Source organism: Neofelis nebulosa, chromosome 1 (assembly GCF_028018385.1).
Source record: "Neofelis nebulosa isolate mNeoNeb1 chromosome 1, mNeoNeb1.pri, whole genome shotgun sequence".
Taxonomy (NCBI): Eukaryota; Metazoa; Chordata; class Mammalia; order Carnivora; family Felidae; genus Neofelis; species Neofelis nebulosa.
This window is the reverse complement of record NC_080782.1, coordinates 16,299,897-16,319,550: the sequence shown is the minus strand read 5'-3', so window position 1 is coordinate 16,319,550 and position 19,654 is coordinate 16,299,897. Positions and strand designations below refer to the sequence as shown.

The 19,654-nt window shown below is 35.9% G+C and overlaps 1 protein-coding gene across 6 annotated transcripts in view; it reads left to right on the top strand.

The window, feature by feature from the left end:
• The window catches only part of CDH18 (cadherin 18), a 1,008,661-nt gene that overhangs the window by 389,711 nt on the left and 599,296 nt on the right, over nucleotides 1-19,654 (top strand). For all 6 annotated transcript variants that reach the window (XR_009257849.1, XM_058716179.1, XM_058716186.1 and 3 more), the window contains exon 3: nucleotides 18,861-19,004. The gene's annotated coding sequence lies outside the window, so the exon portion shown is untranslated. The remainder of the gene's footprint in view (nucleotides 1-18,860; nucleotides 19,005-19,654) is intronic.

Below are 19,654 nucleotides of genomic sequence, written 5' to 3'. Positions count from 1 at the left end.
CCAGGCGCCCCAGCGAAAACATACTTTTATATTTGTTTCTCTCAAATAAATTATGAAGGTGTAAAAATCAAATTGTGAAAGAAAGCCACCCAAAACCCATTTAAACATATATTTTACATATAATATGAATATACTATGGTGTATGAAACTTTTTATTCCAAAGAAAATATGACGTCGAAAATAGGAAATTGCCTAAAAAGCTTAAAAGTTTTTCAACACAGGGGTGCCTGCGTGGCTCAGTCAGTTAAGTGTCTGACTTCAGCTCAGGTCACAATCTCACCATGCACAGGTTTGAGCCCCGCATTGGGCTCTATGCTGACAGCTCAGAGCCTGGAGCCTGCTTTGGATTCTATGTCTCCCTCTCTCTTTACCCTTCCCTGGCTCACACTCTGTCTCTCTATCACTCTCAAAAATAAATAAATATTAAAATTTTTTTATAAGTTTTTCAACATAATTTTAAGAAAACAGCTATATATGTGTGTGTATCTATAATGTATATAATACACATATATATGTATGTATACTATATATATGTACTGTTATACACACAGAATTATATAGTTGAGTCAAATATTTCACTTTTAGTTACATTTACTCTTTGTGCTCTTTCTGAACCACAAATTTTCCTCTTCATGGCAAACCAACTTTTCAAAAACAACCTAACACATTCCTGTGTTGTATACACAGGAGGTCTCTCATTTATTTTATCTATAGCCTTTATTTTTATACTTGCCGACACAGAATTCATAACATTCCCCCTAAATAGAATATAGATAATAGATAATAGATTACAAACCATATTCCTCTTTGTAAACGCAGTTTGTAGCCCCAGTGTGTTTGCTGAAAACTGCCCCCAAACTCCCAAATATGTATATTAGCCACTTGGCATTAATACAGAGATCATTACACACAGAATTCTGTCTCTAATATTTCAGATATCATAAAACCTTTTCCTTATGTTGTGTGCCAGATATTGTGAGGTAAGGAGTACGTATCAACCAAATGTTCTGCTTCAAGGACATCTCCTTGGTTTTCTGTTGTTCCAATATGTGTTCATTGAGCACCACCTCTGTGGCAAGCAAACCTTGGGACTTGGGATATATCGGTAAACCAAACTGACAGAAAACCCTGCCTCCACGGAACCTGAATTCTATACTTTTTCACCAAAATACAACTTGAGTTTTCACTTTTTTTTGCTGCCATATAAACCTAATTTAAATGCATCTTTTTGTAGAATTAGGTGAGGATAGAAGTATAGCTTAGCAAAGAGTTAAATATATAGGTACATCTGAGCTGTAAGAGAGGAGAAGGATTTAGGAATTTTTCTGAATATGATCTCTTCTAATCCTCACAGAAAATGAATTTTTCACTAAGGAGATTGGTATTCAAGGTGATTTTACACAGGTTGTATTAGATGTCACTGAGTTAGAGCCCCTTTTTTCTTTAAATTTGGCTTTTTTACTTTTTAAATTTTTTTAATGTTTATTCATTTTTGAGAGAGACAGAGCATGAGTGGGGGAGGAGCAGACAGAGAGGAAGACACAGAATCCAAAGCAGGTTCCAGGCTCCAAGCTGTCAGCACAGAGCCCAACTCAGGGCTCAAACTCAGAACTGCGAGATCATGACCTGAGCCAAAGTCGGACGCTCAGCCAACTGAGCCACCCAGGAGTAAATGGAGAGACCTGCTGTGCTTGTGCTCTACTTTTTTATGTCAATTTAAAATACTCTATCTTACACATTTCCTATTGATCAAGTCACAAAAATACAAATGGACCTTCTCAGCAAACAAATATTCTTCTTCTTTATCATAATTGGGTCTTTCTTTCCTCCTCACCCTCAAATACCTATCTATCCCTTCAGTGGAACTGTTGGTTCTCTGGACATTTCTTCCCAACACTGGTTTGCCCTCTCAGAAAGAGTATATTCATTATATTTTGTATTTCTGCATAAAATAATGTTTAAGTACACATTTATATTTAAATGAATGGATGTTGTTAATGATATGCAAATTTATGTTTCTTCTAAGAGTTATCACAAATATAATATTAAAGATGACATTTTTCTGTTTATCACTATTGCTTTGTATTTCAAATTATTTAAACATATGAAAATAAATATGAATGCAAAATATAGTTTGTATATTTGAATATGTAAGCACAGATATAGGTGTTATTACTACCATGAAACTTCAATAGCTTATAACTTTATAATATGAAAGACTATATAAAATGCTCTATAATGACTAGAGAGTACTATATGTAATAATTTCCACATTTAAATACTTTAAATACTTTTGTAAGACTAAATACCTTTCAGACATATTGTAGGGAATAAATACCTTCTATTCACGTAGGATTAGAGAAATGTGTTAATAGTCTTACAAGACATAAGATGCTTTTAAAATTGTCTAATGTTTGCATTCAGTGTATAATTTGTATGTGATACCATTTCATATGGTCAATAGAACAACCTAAAACAGTGGTAATAAAGACAAATCCTTTATGGGGGATTAATTTAGTGAACCTCAATATAAATCAAGGCATTTAAATGATCATTTATTATTAAGCAAGTGGCAATTCAATATTAAGCAGCCACATAAAGAAACTGTGGCTATCAAATAAACACATTTCTGGGACTCAAAAATTGTCTTGATTTTAGGAATTCATAGTTTCTCAATATTTAGGTGAAGTATCTGTTCCCTTTTTTATTGACTACTTGATGGTATTCAATGAAATACGACATTTTGCAGACCATTACTAAGGAATCTGTATCAGTCCATGAATAGCATTTGAATTTTTCAAATTCTTCACAAAGAGCCACAGAGAAACAGCAAGGCAGGCTAAAGAAAAGTGATTTCTTAAGCTTTCGAAGGCATACATCTAATGACTCAGTTTAAACCAGCAGAGTGTGGGTGTTATGTTTGCTGGTGACCAAGCTGCATATTTATGGATAGTGTTCCCTGAAGCTATGAAACCAGGAACATGTGGAGCAGAATTGCGTAGAGATTATTTTACAGTGTGGAGAAGAATACGAAAAATTATTTTGCTCTTTCCATTTGTGCTTTTTTGTAACATCTTTTTTTTTCTCTCCAAGCTTTATTGTGGGAGGGGTGGGGAATAAACAATGATATTTCTAAGCTTTCTGCTGACAGTGAAGTTACAGTAATGGTGATGGACCTCTTTTCAACTTGGATTTAGGGTTTATAAGAAGTATAATATACGCCATGATAGAACCAATGGTAGCAAAACACTTTTGAACCTTCAGTTCTGTTGTTTTATTTTGAATTTTTAAGCTAATTTCACTTTCCAGAACATTTTACATCAGCTTAGTAGCAGGAGAAATCTAGCCTTGCTATTCGGCATGAACTTTTCAATGATTCTGTTTTCTGTATGATCATCAGAATTTTCCTCTCTTAGCCGGAGACCTGCTGAGATGTGTATTTAAGTGCAGGAGTGCAATATTAGCTTCATGTTGCAGGAAGAGAAAACTGTAGCTTTTCGTGTTTTTAAAGTATTTTCTTCTAGGATGCTGATTGCAAGCTAATGGGTGATAATTTCCATCTGGTTGTGCCTTGCACCTGCTTTACTCCCCCATTTACATCTTTCTGTTTGAGGAGGAAACATTTTGCTATTTTCTATAAGAATGGTTAATATCTACTATACTAATACACATAGTAACAAACATTGTGGGCTTACATAGTTTCCAACAAAACAAGCTTTAATTAAAAAGCAGCTGAAGTCATGAATTTACACTTTAACTAGCAAACACATATGCAGAATTTCTGTGAGTTTATTTTGTTTAATCTCTTCCTAACGCGTCAACGAATTGGAAACTCTTGAGAAAGATTTCGAAAATAATTTACAAATAAAATCAAGTTGTAGTTAATTTTCTTGCAAATAAGTGCTTTTGGAAGTATCATAGAAACAACTGGGAGAATAACACAGAATTGCACAAATACATCATGTTCCCTTCTTGTAAGTACAGTGTGCTTTGCACACATAAAACATTAAAAATTCCCAATTGACTTTACATGTTAGATTTGGTTGTGGAGGTTGTGGGAGAGTATTTCCAGAGTTCCATTCATGAATGCACAGTGATGCTGTTCAGAAAACTCTTGTGATTATATATCAACTACCTATTTGTTTGATGGGCAGTGACACCCAACATGAGTTTGAAATATTTTTTTCATATTTTATATGAAAATCCAAATTTGCTGTATCAATGGCATTGAGGAAGACAGTCAATATAGGAGGTAAATAATGATTGTTTCAATATTGAATGGTGCAATCCAAGGAAAACCAAGAAGTAATTATTGCAAAGGTGTTGAATAAAATATGCTCTCTTCAGTTGAAATCTCTATTTGTTTATAATTGGCTAGAGCTGATCCATTTTACATTAATACCATATTAATGGTATTAATACTAATCAGGCTATTCTCTCTAATGTGAAATAATCAGAAAACACACACACACACACACACACACACACACACACACACACACATCATGCCCAGGAAGACCTGAGTATATTGCATTGGTAATATTAACACTAGATGCAATGATGCTATAGTAATGAAACAAACAAACAAAAATACCAGCTACTTACCACTTTGTGATTCCATGATCAATAACTGTATGTTTCCACATTACACGGACTTCTTGCTCAGCTTCATCTGCAGCATCTAGCTCAGAGCTTGGCATAATGGTAGTTGTGAAATACATATTTGGGAAAGAATGAATGTGTATTTAAAGAGCATGCTTTGGCTTATTGTAAATTAACCTAAGTTTACATGTACTTCTCCCTCTAAATGTCAGTGTATGTTTTACACCTTAAAAGTACTGTACATTTTCTCTCTGGTTTTGTGCCCACTCATTCATTCATTCATTGGTTCTTTCAAGAAATATTTATACATGATAGATGACAGGTAGATGATAGATAGATAGATACATAGGTAGGTTTATCAGATTTATGGAGTATATCTCTGGAGCTTTGTAAGAGCCCAAACCATGTAAGACAGATGAGACACATAATCAGATACTTATATTGTGGTTAGAGTTAAAAACATTTTGAGTAAATTAATGAAGTCTTAAATTCAGTTACTGAGCAAACAGTCAATGTGTATGAAAACCTGTCACCGAAGTGTTTAAGATGTGTTTCAGAAGGGCCTGGATTTATGGAAAAGAGATATCTGTCAAAGGAAGCAGTGGTACAGGATACAAAGCTTGTCTTAAGTTTTGTTCCAGAGGGAAATAGAGGTAAAAGTGAAGTGATTTCAGCCAAGGAAACTTCTTCCTAATAAACAGATCTGTCCAACATACGCTAGTGTTACATGTCTTCCCGTACTCTGACAGAAAAGTTTACAACATCAGAAATGAGAGGCTATGTACAATGATGCCTAAGAAGGAGACAGGATAAATCTGATCATCTCTAATTTCAAACTGAAACATTATGAGCTCATTATACAGAGCACGGCTGTGAGAAATACTCGTAGGCAATATGTTAAAGTCCTGCACTGATCATTTATTGATTGATTTGTTCATTCAATAAATATAAGTTACAGGTTTAGGATGTAAAAGGGGAAAAGTATTATTACAACACATGTAAACTGTTAGACACTGTCTGAGATATTGGACAAATGGGAACAGAGGAAAGGTCATTTCTGCCAGGGAGAAACACATGTGTAGAGAGAGAGAAGCTTTCTATTTTAAGCTTTCTATTTTTACTTATATTTTTAAACCATATCTTTTTTAAAAATTTTTAACATTTATTTATTTTTGAGAGAGGGAGACAGAGTGTAAGCAGGGGGTGGGACAGAGAGAGAGGGAGACACAGAATCCGAGCAGTCAGCACAGAGCCTGATGTGGGGCTTGAACTCACTGAGCCGTGAGATCGTGAGCTGAGCGGAAGTCAGACACTTAACTGACTGATCCACCCAGGCGCCTTTTTTTTTTAATTTTTTTTTAACGTTTATTTGTTTTTGAGAGAGGGAGACAGAGTGTAAGCACGGGGTGGGACAGAGAGAGAGGGATTTTTAAACTGTATCTTAATCAGTATGATGGCACTGCTTGCAAATTGTAGAAGATGCATTTTGAGAGTTACCTAGAGGCCTTGAATGGCATACTAAATTTTTTGGATTATATCCTAAAATTGACATGGCATTAGTTGAGGTTTCCAAGTATGGTTAAAATTATATAATTACGACAGGTACATTTAGTAACTATTTCACAAAAACTACATTTAAAAGTGAGATTTCAGTGTTTAAAAATAATCTACCTGTAATCACAGTTTCTCTTTATAATTTGTAAGAAATTACATTTGAAGAATAGTTATTAATAGACACTTCTGTAGCATTTCATGTGAACTTTTCTCTTCGTATTTTGAAAAAGTTGTATCTTGGACAGAAATCTGAATACCACCACATAAATGTTTTAGCCTCTCAACATTGAACATTTGAAAATCATTGTTTTTCAAAAAAATATATACAATTGAAAAACAACTTGCAGAAGTTTCCTATGATTCAATATTTAATGTAGTGTACTTTTTCAACTTGCTGACATAATACCCAATACCGATGACATTCACTTATTCTAATTCTTCTTAATAAGTTGATCCTTTCTGGGAATTATTTGCATAAAATAATGAAGTAGGATTACAGAGGAATTAGAGCAGTATATTAACATACTCCCCCCAACCCCCCACACACCCTCTGTGGCCTCATTCTTGACATCAGAGGAGGAACATTTATTTTCATTCACTTATAATAGCAAATTAAAAACCAAAAGCAGCAGGGAAAAATGGTGACTGCCCCAGTTGCTCTTTAAAGAAATTGAAATACCTATGTTCTAAATATTGTTCTCTATTAGGCCAGAAATACTTTCATGTATTTCATGAGATGCCTTCAAATTGTTGTTGGATGTGTATTCCACAGCACAATCGCCAGTTAACCAAAAGAAATTGGAAATATTTAAAAATCCCTAGTAGCATCCCATCTTATAATTCTGTTCACTACATTTCTAAAATCTCTTCCATTTAATTTGCATTCACTTTTTCTAAGTCAACGTGTTTTGATCTTGTGGTAGATTTTGTTTAAACGTGAAGGTGATTATAAAACTGCATCCTACTTATTACTTAATAGATCTTCAATTTAGAATCGGTGCACTCAATTTATCTCCACTAGATCTAAACAAATACTGTATTATAAAGGTCAGATTTGACTGTCAAAGTAAACAACTCATTTTCATAAAATCCCACTAAGAGGAAGCACATTTTCCACCTTCAGCTTTTGAGTGAAGTTGCTTTTCAGAAATAATTGAAAGGAAATTAATCAAATTTCATTTTTCTCAGTATAACTTGTTTATCGATGCAAAATAATTTGTTTAAAGTGAGGTCAAATCAAATTACAGTTTTTCCTTGATGTATAGCAGTTGTAAATATTTTTGTGCTTTTAATTAACAAGCTTATTTGGAAGAAGTATGAACTGATAGCTCTAGAGGTAGAGATGAGTATAAAATAATTGTTGGTGATGCTTAAATATTAGGGATATAAACTTAAATATAAAGCCCATTGATTAAATGATAACGTTGAAAATAAACCAAATAAAATACCGTCAAATGTACCAATTTAACAAATCACTCATTATTTTTATTCTTATTTTTTTCTCTGAAAACATAACCCTGGTAAAATTTAGATATGCTTAAAAAGTGCTTTTTAGGCACTATTTAAGAATGGTTAACATATATATTTTTAATTTTTCTACTTTTATAAACAGATCCACAAATATAACTTTATAACTTTCCTTCTGCAAAAGTTACTAATTTCACCGCCACTTATGTCTTTTGTTTGGTTTTGTTTTGTTTTGATGTAAGATCTATAGCAAAAAAAAACACTTATTCCTTCTATTAAATTCCAGTTTCCAACTGTGGTTTGAACTCAACTGCAAACGTTATTTTATTTTATATTTTATTTTATTTTATTTTATTTATTTTATTTACTTATTTTTTCAGTTTATTTATTTTGAGAGAGAGAAAGAAAGAGAGAGAGCAAGCACAAGCAGGGGACGGGCAGAATGAAGACACAGAATCCCAAGCAGGTTCTGCATCATCAGCACAGAACGCAATGCAAAGTTCCAACCCATGAACTGCGAGATCATGATCAGAGCCGAGATCAAAGTTTGGATGCTTAACTGACTACACCACCCAGGCACCCCTATTTTATTTTTATTTTATTTTATTTTATTTTATTTTTTTATTATGTTTTACTTTCTAAAATTAATTTTTTATATTTGAGTATAGTTGACACACAGTGTTATATCAGTGTCTGGTGTATAACATAGTGATTCAACATCTCTATGTTATGATACGTTCATCATAAGGGGAGCTATGATCCATCACCATAGGACACTATAACAATATCATTGACTATATTCCCTGTTCTGTGCCTTTTATTCTTATGATTTATTCAGTCCATAATTGGAAGCTTGTATCTCCTGCTCTCCTTCACCTGTTTTGTCCATCATCCACCCCTCTTCTCTCTGGCACCCATCAATCTGTTCTCTATATTTATAGGTGCAGACATCATTTGCTTCTTTCATTTGTCACATCATGATGAATGTACAGTTTTGTTTTGTTTTTGCCATTTCTCTGCTAAGTTTCAGGCCATCATTAATTTCATGGGATATTAGAAGAGTGTTTAGAAAGGTGAAATTGGTTACATGTATTGTTATTAGCAACATGTAAAGTCTCTTCCCATTTTCTCAGATATTATAATTCTGTTTAAAATTAACAGTTTAACTGTGATGCAGAAATGGTAGGCAACAAGGACTCCCAGACTACCCACCAGGGCAAAGAATACATCCTGAAATTTCTGGAAGAATTGAGCGAGCAAGTTGAAAATGCTGGATATCTTCACTGAGGCCAAGAATTTATGAAAATGAATCAGTAGTAATCTTTGAGAGAGACACCATTATTTTTCTCTTGTAGTGAAGATAGAATACTACTTACTGGAGTCAGTACTGGGAGAGGATGAGAACAATGGAGGAAATTTTCCCCTAGACTTTTAGGCTTTGAGATCCCACCACTAATCTTTCACAAAAGAATCTGTAAGGAAATAGGCAACGCATGGCCATGGTTTAAATAGGATTCAACCACTTAATTCAGGAGCATCAATTTTCTCTTCCCTAGATCAACATAAGTATCAACGGAGGTTGATAAGAGTACAAAGTCTCATAATTTAACATGTTTAAACACTAGGTGACACCTGAAGGATTCCTTGACGCTGACTCTACAATATTCCTTATTTCCTTTCAATCTCAGACTCTGTAACTTTCTTATTGTAGGGATCCCATGTCTCTCCCAATATGAAACATACCACTGCCCCTGCTGCCATGCTACAAATCTGTCCCTTAGTAAACCTAATGGATTTTTCACACTTTTAGGTCGTTGCAGGTTCTAAGGTGAGGGGAGGATCTTGGTGCTTCGTATGAGGAGGAGGAAGAGAAAGGGGGCTGGGAAGCCAGTCGGATCCCATTTCTCCTTCCCAGTGAGGACTGCTGTGTCCTCCTGAGATCCCTAAGGGCTGACACAGCCTGCCATATGGGATGTGAATTTGCTTTTCAAGAATTTGGAATCTGCATTCACATGAGAAATCATATGTCACCTGTTAACATGATTATTTTGTCCTACTCCTAAAAAGTGTTCACTCAAACTTCTTAGGCTTTTAATACTTTTCTATCTTTCTGAAAAAGGAAAAAAAGGGGGGGTAATGACTTGCTACTTTTTTCCAAACCTTCCCATGCTTCCAGAACACAACTCCCTCTTTGTCTCCTCTCTCTGTCATTCTTTCTCAATCATGTGTGCTTATTCTTTCCTCATTTTCTCAAATGTGAACATTATGGGGTTTGGTTTCTGTGCTAAGGATTCAGAATGTGTCTTGATCTATCATTTTTTGGGGTGATTTAATATAGATTTATGAAATAGTTATATACCTTCTTTAAGCTGTAAGTGTCTGATCCCCTCTGTAAAACTGGATTCTTTTGTAACATCTGACCCAAATTCTCTAATATGGTATGTAATAGGAATCTCAAGTGACTGACTTCCCTGCACGCGCGGGTATATGAGCACACACACACACACACACACACACACACACACACCACTCTAATCTCATGGAATTTGCTTCTCCTTTAGTCTTGTCCTTCTCAGCAAGTGACGATGCTTTCTGAAAAGCCAGGTGTTATGGTTGAGTGATCATTTTCTCTCACACTCTCTTGGCCATTCCATCCACAAATGCTGTAGGTCCTAAAAGCAAAACATATACCCAGGGCGCCTAGGTGGCTCAGTCGGTTAAGGTCATGATCTAGGCCCATGGTCATGATTTAACTCAGCTCAGGTCATGATCTATCTGACTTCGGTTCAGGTCATGATCTCATGGTTCATGGGTTTGAGCACCGCATCGAATTCTATGCTGACAGCTTAGAGCCTGGATCCTGCTTCAGATCCTGTGTCTCCCTCTCTCTCTCTCTTGCCCTTCCCCCACTCACACTCTGTCTCTCAAAAATAAATAAACATTGAAAAAAAACCCAAAAAGCAAAACATATACCATCTCAATAACTAACTAGTCAAGGCCACCATCATGTCTCAACTTGACCCTTGCAATAGCTCCTACTCATCCCCTGCTTCCAGCTGCCCAAGATCTTCCAGGCTGTTGGAGTCAGAACAGTCCTTCTAAGTCTCAGCCCCGTTCACCTTGCTTTTCTCTTTACAACCTTGTTGGTCAGTAAGTATGAAAGCCCTGAGTCTGGAGCATATGATCTGCCTCTTTCCTCACCTTGCATCAGCCTTGCACTGTTCTCTACAATCTGGTGACCCTGTCCTCCTTGACGTTCTCATCATATGCTAGTGTCTTGCAGTTACTTTTGCTTGCAATGGCTGTTCTCCACATGCCTGCATGGCTCCCTTTCTTATTTCTTCTGGTTTCTGTGAATGTCACCACTAACACTATTGACACTGTTTGCCCAGTATCTTGCGTCTTTATACCCACATCATCCAACTTATAAGCTATTAATTTATACATTTGTTTATTGTGTATAATCCTCTAATTGGAAGAAAACAGTCACGACAGCAAAACTTTGTTTGTTTTGATCTCTGCCAAATCTAAGCACCTAAGGCAGCTTCTGCTGCTCAACAAACATCTTTATTTTTAATCTTAAATGTAAATGATACCAGGATGATTTTTTTTTCATTAAAAAGACCCTCGTCTTTAGTGGAAAATTCCTCTGGCTTTATCTTTTTCTGAACCTCTAACTGCACAAGGATTTTACAATGAGCGTCTAGTGATTTATCTTTGTTCATCAAATTCTATTTTGATAGTGGAGTAGAGTGAGAGCAGGGAGAATTGGTTGATCCCATTATAGATCTAGTAAATTGTTGGGCCGCAGGTGCAACTCAGGATAATATTCCTTACTTCCAAAAGTACTTCCAGGTTACTTTTTAGTTATAAGGTATTTGTCAGATGGCTGCTGCAACTTTTACTCCCCTTGATTTAAATAATTTAGTTGACTATAGTGAATATGGCTGGACCATCTTGAGCCAAAAGCCCTCCATGTAGAGACAAGTACAAACCACATATAGCTCCAACACTATTAAAAATAACAAATATTGAGGGGTGCCTGGGTGGCTCGGTCAGTTAAGTATCTGACTGTTGGTTTCAGCTCAGGTCATGATCTCATGGTTTGTGGGTTCAAGCCCCACATCGGTTTCTGCACTGACAGCACAGAGCCTGCTTGGGAGACTCTGTCTCCTCTCTCTCTGCCCCTCAACAACTCATGTGCTCTCTCTCTCTCTCTTTCTCTCTCTCTCTCTCTCTCCCAAACATACATACATATATACATAGACACATTAAAAATAAAAGAAATAAAGTTTATTAAAAAAATAACAAAAATTGAACAGCAACAACAAACCAAAATGAGACGACATAATTCCAAGCAACCATCAGCAATAATGTAGATTTTAACCAAAGACTCTTAGGGAGAAGAATAAAGATAATACATCATAAAACATGTGGGAAGAATTTCTGAAAACCCTCATTACGAAGAATCTCTTTTTTACTTTAAAGTTAAGCCCATTTTCCATTATCATCTACCTGCCTCCCTGTATCTCTTCTTTTTCTACATGTGCTCAGCTTCTCTCTGCACTGGCTGCTCTAACGTCTACTCCATCCTCAATATTCATCTGATAGTTTAATGTTATGAGTATTGACCTTTTTACTTAAGTCTTTACTTAATGTTTTGATAAGAAGCCTTCAGTAAAACTTTAGAATTGCCCTTACTAATTTTTAGCTAACCCATAAACTTATCATTGCTAATAACATGTTTGTTGAAACACTTTAATCAAGAGCTGCCTATGGAAGCCATTTTCATTATGTTATTGTCATGCCTTGTGTATCACGGCTAAATTCTGAAATCAGACTCTTGGCATCAGAATGCAATCAGTCTGCCATAGACAGGAGTGAGAAGTGGTTTGTTGTTTTTGTTATGGGGTGGGGACCGAAATAGTGCATGCTTTGAATACAAAATTATTTAAATAAAGTTGCAAGTTGCAAGCACAGTTTACTCTAGATAGAGAATAAGAAGAAAAAGATGAGGACTAATAAGTTGGCTGAATATAAGAGGGTTTGGCTTCAGGTAGAATGTAATTCATCTTTCAATAAAAGGGAATACTGTGACATTCTACCACTGAATATGTCAGCCGTTTACCTTCTGAAAGCTCCAATATGGTGAATTTTGACTCAGTAGTTCCCAGAAGGAATCTTTAAAAATATTACTATTTACACAAATAGTGAATTTGTTAATATGTTATAAGCATATGAGGAACATTTGTGTTCACCTTCGCTGTTAGAACAAAAGAATGTATTCTCCAAGAACAGAGGAAAAAAAAAAAAAAACAAGTCAATGATTGTATTGGGTCTTATTTAAACCCAAATAGCTTGCTTTTCATGCCAATATTTATTTAAAGATCAATAGAAAGATACTAATCATATCGGGTTCTCAGTTTCATGGAAAAATGTTAAAAATAATATTTCACTACCTTCTCCACAATTCAGTTTGAAATTCTCTCGCTAGTACAATCTTTTCTCATGAAAATTTCAGTCAAAGGGCATATACATGTGTATGTGTGTGTTGGGAGAGACAATATGGATAATTTGCATTATGAAGAATAATATTATTGTTTTGAATATTAACTGTTAAGAACTTAATTAAGTTTTGGCATGTCTGGGTGGCTCAGTCAGTTAACCGTCCGACTTCAGCTCAGGTCATGATCTCACACTCAGGGAGTTCGAGCCCTGCATTGGGCTCTGTGCTGACAGCTCAGAGCCTGGAGCCTGCTTCAACTTCTATGTCTCCCTCTCTCTCTGCCCCTCTCCTGCTCATGCTCTGTCTCTCTCTGTCTCAAAAATAAATTTAAAAAAACATTAAAAAAAGAACTTAATTAAGTTTTACTTATTTTTACCAATTTATCTATACTCGTTAGTAAAGCAGTATGAATTCTTCATATATTTGACTAATCATATGATAGTATTTGACAATAAACTACCATGTCAATAAATAGCATCATGCCTTAAGACAAAAACAGAGGTCAAAATTACAACAAACATAAAAGAGACTAAAATCTGTACACCTATTAAAATTTCAAGTATACATTTAATGGAAAGTACATTTCTTTAACTGTGATGATATCCGTGACCCTAATGTACTTTTGAAGTCTTTGCTCATCAGAGCAAGAACTCGGTATTAGTAATTTTTCATGTGACTACAAGTAACCATCTCTTATTTTATACTGTAAAATACTAACTGTGATCTCTACTAATAATAATCATATAGAAAGAAACAAAATCCCATCTTATGAATCTACTAATTATTTACACTGCTTTCATATTTTTAGCAAGAGACAGTATAGATTTCAGACTCAAATACTAGATTGCTCTTTGCCATGTGTAAATGTAAAACTCCTAGAAAAGGGGCTGGTCACATAGTGGACGCTTTATTAGCTAGAGAAATTCTCACTAGCTATTGAAGAATAGTCCCCTCTTACATCCATAACACAGTGCATTTAAATTGAATTTCTTGTTCAACTTGAAACCTGCCTTCTGGGACAGCTCTCCTCCAAGGGGTGGGAAGCCCAGGCATCCGGGCTTCTTCCATTGGGTAGTTTCTCAATGTTGGACCCCTTTGCTTTCAGTATGTGTATAGACTCAAGGTGTACAAAATGATTCCAAGGGTCGGAATTTGAAAATTATTTTTTTTAATTATTTTTCAGAGAGAGAGCGCATGGAAGGGGCAGAGAGAGAGAGAGAGAGAGAGAGAGAGTCAGAGAGAAAGATAGGAGAGAGAAAATCCCAGGTAGGCTCCACACTGACTGATGTGGGGTCAAGCTCACAAACCATGAGATCATGACCTGAGCTGAAGTCAGATGCTGAATCTACTGAGCCACCCAAGAGCCCCAGAAGATCTATCACTTCTATCCACATTGCTTTGTCTATAATAGTGACATAGACCCGCCCTAACTACAAAGGGACCTTGCAAATGTTATGTCTCTATGCTCTTGAAGAAAGGAAACTAGACTGTTAAAATCTACCTAGTTCCATCTAAATAAAAGGAAAAAAAATGTTAGGTTAAATCTCCCTACTGAGTCTGTTTCCATATAAAATGAATATGTTGGGGCGCCTGGGTGGCGCAGTCGGTTAAGCGTCCGACTTCAGCCAGGTCACGATCTCGCGGTCCGTGAGTTCGAGCCCCGCGTCAGGCTCTGGGCTGATGGCTCAGAGCCTGGAGCCTGCTTCCGATTCTGTGTCTCCCTCTCTCTCTGCCCCTCCCCTGTTCATGCTCTGTCTCTCTCTGTCCCAAAAATAAATAAAAAACGTTGAAAAAAAATTAAAAAAAAATAAATAAAATGAATATGTTAGCTAGGATTTCCTCTGAAACTTTGACATAAAACAGAAAGAACACTTAAGAGGAGAAATGAAAATCTTATGTACTGAGGTAAAAAAAAAAAATTAGCTCTACTTTGCTGATTCCCTTCCTTGCTCAAGACAGGACGATTGTATGTATGAATTAATACAGGGAATAGATGGAGTTAAAGAAGAAACATATCACTGTTATATAAACTATAACTGTATAGAAATTGTCTTGAAAATTAACCATTTTCCTAGCATTTGAGTAGTTGAAAGCAATGACCAAAAAAATAAATATATAAATAAATAGATTACCAACCTAGCCCAATTTTTAATTGATAATTAATAAAAATGCGAATCTTTTATTCTTAATTATGAGACAGAAACGTATTAGAAAAAATGGAAGACAAATCTGTGTGCAATTTAGGCTTTTATTATAAGGGAGATAATTTTCTTAAAACCTTTTGCTTTCCTGTGAATAAATAGATTTCATTAGGGAGAAGTACAAATGCATTTTCAATATTTCAGAATCTCAATTCTTTTTCATTCTGTCACTACACTGGGTGTGAAGTTGGTCTAAATACTAGATACAATAATTGGTCTTGTATTTCACATTCTGAACCAAAATTGCTAAGAGTCATGGACGTAATACTTGAAAAATATTTAGTGTCGTTATAGGTAAAATTGTATAGTTATCAAAATATAAACTGAATGGCTGAAGGCATACATTTCTATCATTTGGTAGATTTTACAAATTGGAGGTTCTGTCTAGCAACTATATATCTATAAGTTATCCAAGGTTAACAAGAAAAAAAAAAAACAAGCATTGATTTTTGTACATTATAAACTCTAGTAGACAAGTGTTCAAATGTGGGTTCCTCGGGGGAGAGGGTCTGGTAGTTCTCAGCTTCAGTGCTGGGAAGCAACATAATTTTCTTTATGTTTTCTGTAGGCATCTACATGACAAACCCAGAAGCAGAAAGTCTGGGATTGAGAGATAACATGTGTAAGTCTGGTCACTCTCTCTCCCTCTCCTCTCTCTCTCTTAATGGTGATTCCAACTTAGTGGGATCTACAGGATATAATAATATTAAGAGATGTAAAGGAGGAGAAATAATTTTACTTCACCTTTCAAGGTTCTTGGCTGAGACCCCCTTGTGATGAAAGATCAGCAGGAGAAAAACAAACAAGTTCAAAAACATGTATAACTCCTGGCTACATGGGAGATAACCAAGAAAACTGAATAACTGCCAGAGATTTCCCAAGTCACTACCTTAAATACCATCTCCAGCGAAAGACAAAGATATTGGTGGGAGGCAGTTAGAGGAAATTATCAAACAAAGCACAATAAACAAGGTTGCATTGTTACACATATTTAAGTCAATGCCTTCTCCACTGATGGATTTCTCATGATTTAATCACCCTTCTCTTCCTGGTACAAAAAACATGAGTGCTAATCTCTGCTCTGTTATCAGGTTTGTAGGGACACATAGTATTAGCATTTCTGAGCCATGAAGCAAACATTTATAAGGTGAGGGAAAGAGAGTATATCACTGGGTTTCCAATTGCTTTCTCTTCAAATATGAGTGTGCTCAAAGACTCCAATAACTTCCCATCACTCTTAGAGCCAAAACAAAACAAAAACAAATGTGTTTTGAATGTCCTAAAGGTCCCTTGAGACCTAGGTTCCTGTTATGTTTCTCAACACCTTTCCCTTTTAACTCCACATTCATAGTCCTATTTTATTTCCAGATCCATTACAAGGGCTGTTCTAATGCCCGGGATAAACTTTCTTCAGTTGATGCAGGAGGTCACTGATAGGACATGATCACAGGTTGATTCTTAGATAGATCCTGGCAATTAGAGTCCCCTCAATAGAGTGGGAATTAGTACCTCTTTTTTCTGACTTTTGCTTACCCATTATATCCCATAACACTATTCTTCTTCATTACATCACTCAGAGGAATTTGTGCATAGCAGTTGTTCAACAGAGATGATTTTTAATTAATTATCACTATTTCAAGAAGTCAGTGCAATTTAACTTGCCTTGTGAAATTCAGAGGAAGCATGATTTTAAATATATCTCTACATGTAATTCATATTAATCTACATCTATTTTTATCTCTCAATCTATCTTTTCAAACACATATTTGATTGTACTTGTGTGTATATGTGTGTGTGTATATATATATACACACACACACATATACATAAAACACACATAGGCATGTGTGTCCTTTTATATGTATATATATGCATATGTATATATTTATATAAAGTTTAAATATGCATATAGTTTACATAAAGTTTAAATATGTATGTAGACAATGTTGGGAGATATATTTAATATAATATATTAATTAATACCATATTGGTATATATGCATATGTGTGTTTGTTATACTTATAGACTTAGATTTATGAACTGCATCTAAAAATCCCGATTACCTAGGTCTCAGCTGAAACCAATTAAATTTTAGTATCTGAGAGTGGAATCTAAGGGTTTAGGTTATTTTAAGGAGCCAGGCGATTCTGATTTGGTACCAGGGTTGATAAATACTCTGGGGGGCAGGGGGAATAGAGAGAGAGGTAAGGTCCTGGCATGTATACACACAGACTGAGGCTTTGGGACCAAGAGAGGAGTAACTTCATAGAGCATAATTTCCAGGCTCCAAAGTACATTTAATTATCTTAACATTTATTTTTCTAAGATTTCTACTTTTGTCTCATATGTACATAGTCACTGCAATAAGTTCTATATTAAAGGATAGGAAACAATTTTTCATAAATATCTCCTTGAAGGTGCTATCATTCATTTACTTCCTATTTGTGTGTGTTCTTTCAAAATGCAATCACAAGTGTTGCTTTTATAAATCCTTTAGGCCAATGATATGTGAGTCTGAATTACTTTTCGAGAGGATATTTGAAAGCCTTTCACTCAAACTGTCCATTTTGAAGAGCACAGCAATCAACTATTGCAAAAACAGAAGACTATAAAGATAGACATATTTCAGTACATTGTTTAAAAGCCAACGATTTGACAAGGGCTGTTACAGCGAACTCTTGTCCGTACTGAATGGACGCACACACACAACACAACAAAATAGGTGTGGGATTTCTTCAAAAGACATTGAGATCCTGGAATGCTTGATCTGGGGATTAGGATTTTGGCTGAAAATACTACTTGGTAACAGTCTGGTTGAGACGGTTTTCAGACACATTCGGGATTTTACATTTTTGTGTGTTATTTGTGTTATTCCAAACACTTTAAGTTATTAGTTATTAACCCACTTATTAGGAGCCAGTGAACTAATGCCCTTTGTAAAGACAAATACTTAAGCTTTCTCCTTATTAGTCTAGTCACAGATGGTTCACAATCTTTTCTTCCAGTTAAAGATTTTTGATCCCTGTGATTGTTCACAACCCCTTCCCCATTTTCCCTGCCTGCCCATGGGGCCCTCATTCTGTCCTTCTTCATTCTTCTTCTGGTTTTACTTTTTTGTGTTGTTTTGTTTTTAACTTCACTTATTTATTTTGAGAGAGCGCACAGGCGAGAGTAGGGGAGGAACAGAGAGAAAATCCTAAGTAGGCACGCGCTGTTAGCTCAGAGCCCCACGCGGGGCTAGATCTCACCAATCTTGAGATCATAGCCTGAGCAGAGATCAAGAGTTAGAAGCTTAACCGACTGAGAAACCCAGGTGTCCCTGTTTTAACTAGTTTCTGAACCTCCACAAATGGGTGTCTGCAGAGGCAAAGGTGAATACACTTACGTGGTTGATCAAGAGGCGTGGGAGAGGCGGGCTTAAACTCAATTAGATCCAGGGGTGGGCAGTTGCTGCTAAGCCAAATCTCAGGTAGTTCTGTTTCTGCATGAGTCTGACATAAGTTTTAACTTCTGGAACTTCTGGTCCCCAGGCCCTCAGTTCATCAGCTCTTTACTCAACCCATGGCAGACACTACACTTCCTTCTGCTCAGCTCCAGTGGGTGATGGTGCCATAATCTTGGCTGAACACATCCATTGGTTTTTGTTGGGAAGCCTCTTCAACACTGGGAAGAAGGTAAGGCGGTGGGAACCACAGTCTGGGGGCTTTGAGGGGAAACAGAACACATACTCAGTGTCTTACATTACTGACACAAGTAGACGCCTCACATCCAGCTCAACCTGAACACTGTACCCATGACAGATAATGCCTGAATACAATCTCAATGCAGTTCTTATGTTTACTTTATCAAAATTTTAGAAATACTAGGTGTAAAACCAATGAATCACCAGAGTAGTCATTGGCAAAAGTTTGTTGTGCACACACCAAAATCATCCCTCACCAAACCAAAACGTGGAATGAGGCTCTATCTTGTTATAAAGCAGTGTATACAGTGAGAAAGCAGGGACTGTTTATTCTTAGAAACTTCTTATGTGATATAAAATTGGTCAGTGTTCAATTCACGTCAATTTTTGGATCCAGTTTAAGTTTCGAAACGCTTTTGATTTCCAGAGGTATAAACAAGAAATGACCCAGGCCAAGTAAGTCTTGCAAAATAAGCTAAGTTTTGCATGTGTGATTAAATTGCTTGTGTCTGCTCAGGGAACTTTCAAGTCTGGCGTCTGTTTTTGATTTTAATAACTTCGAATTTTTTACATTCATGAAACTGATGTGAAATGTCAGCAATGCAAGATGGAGGTTCAGCGGTTTTGTTGGTAATCCGGCTC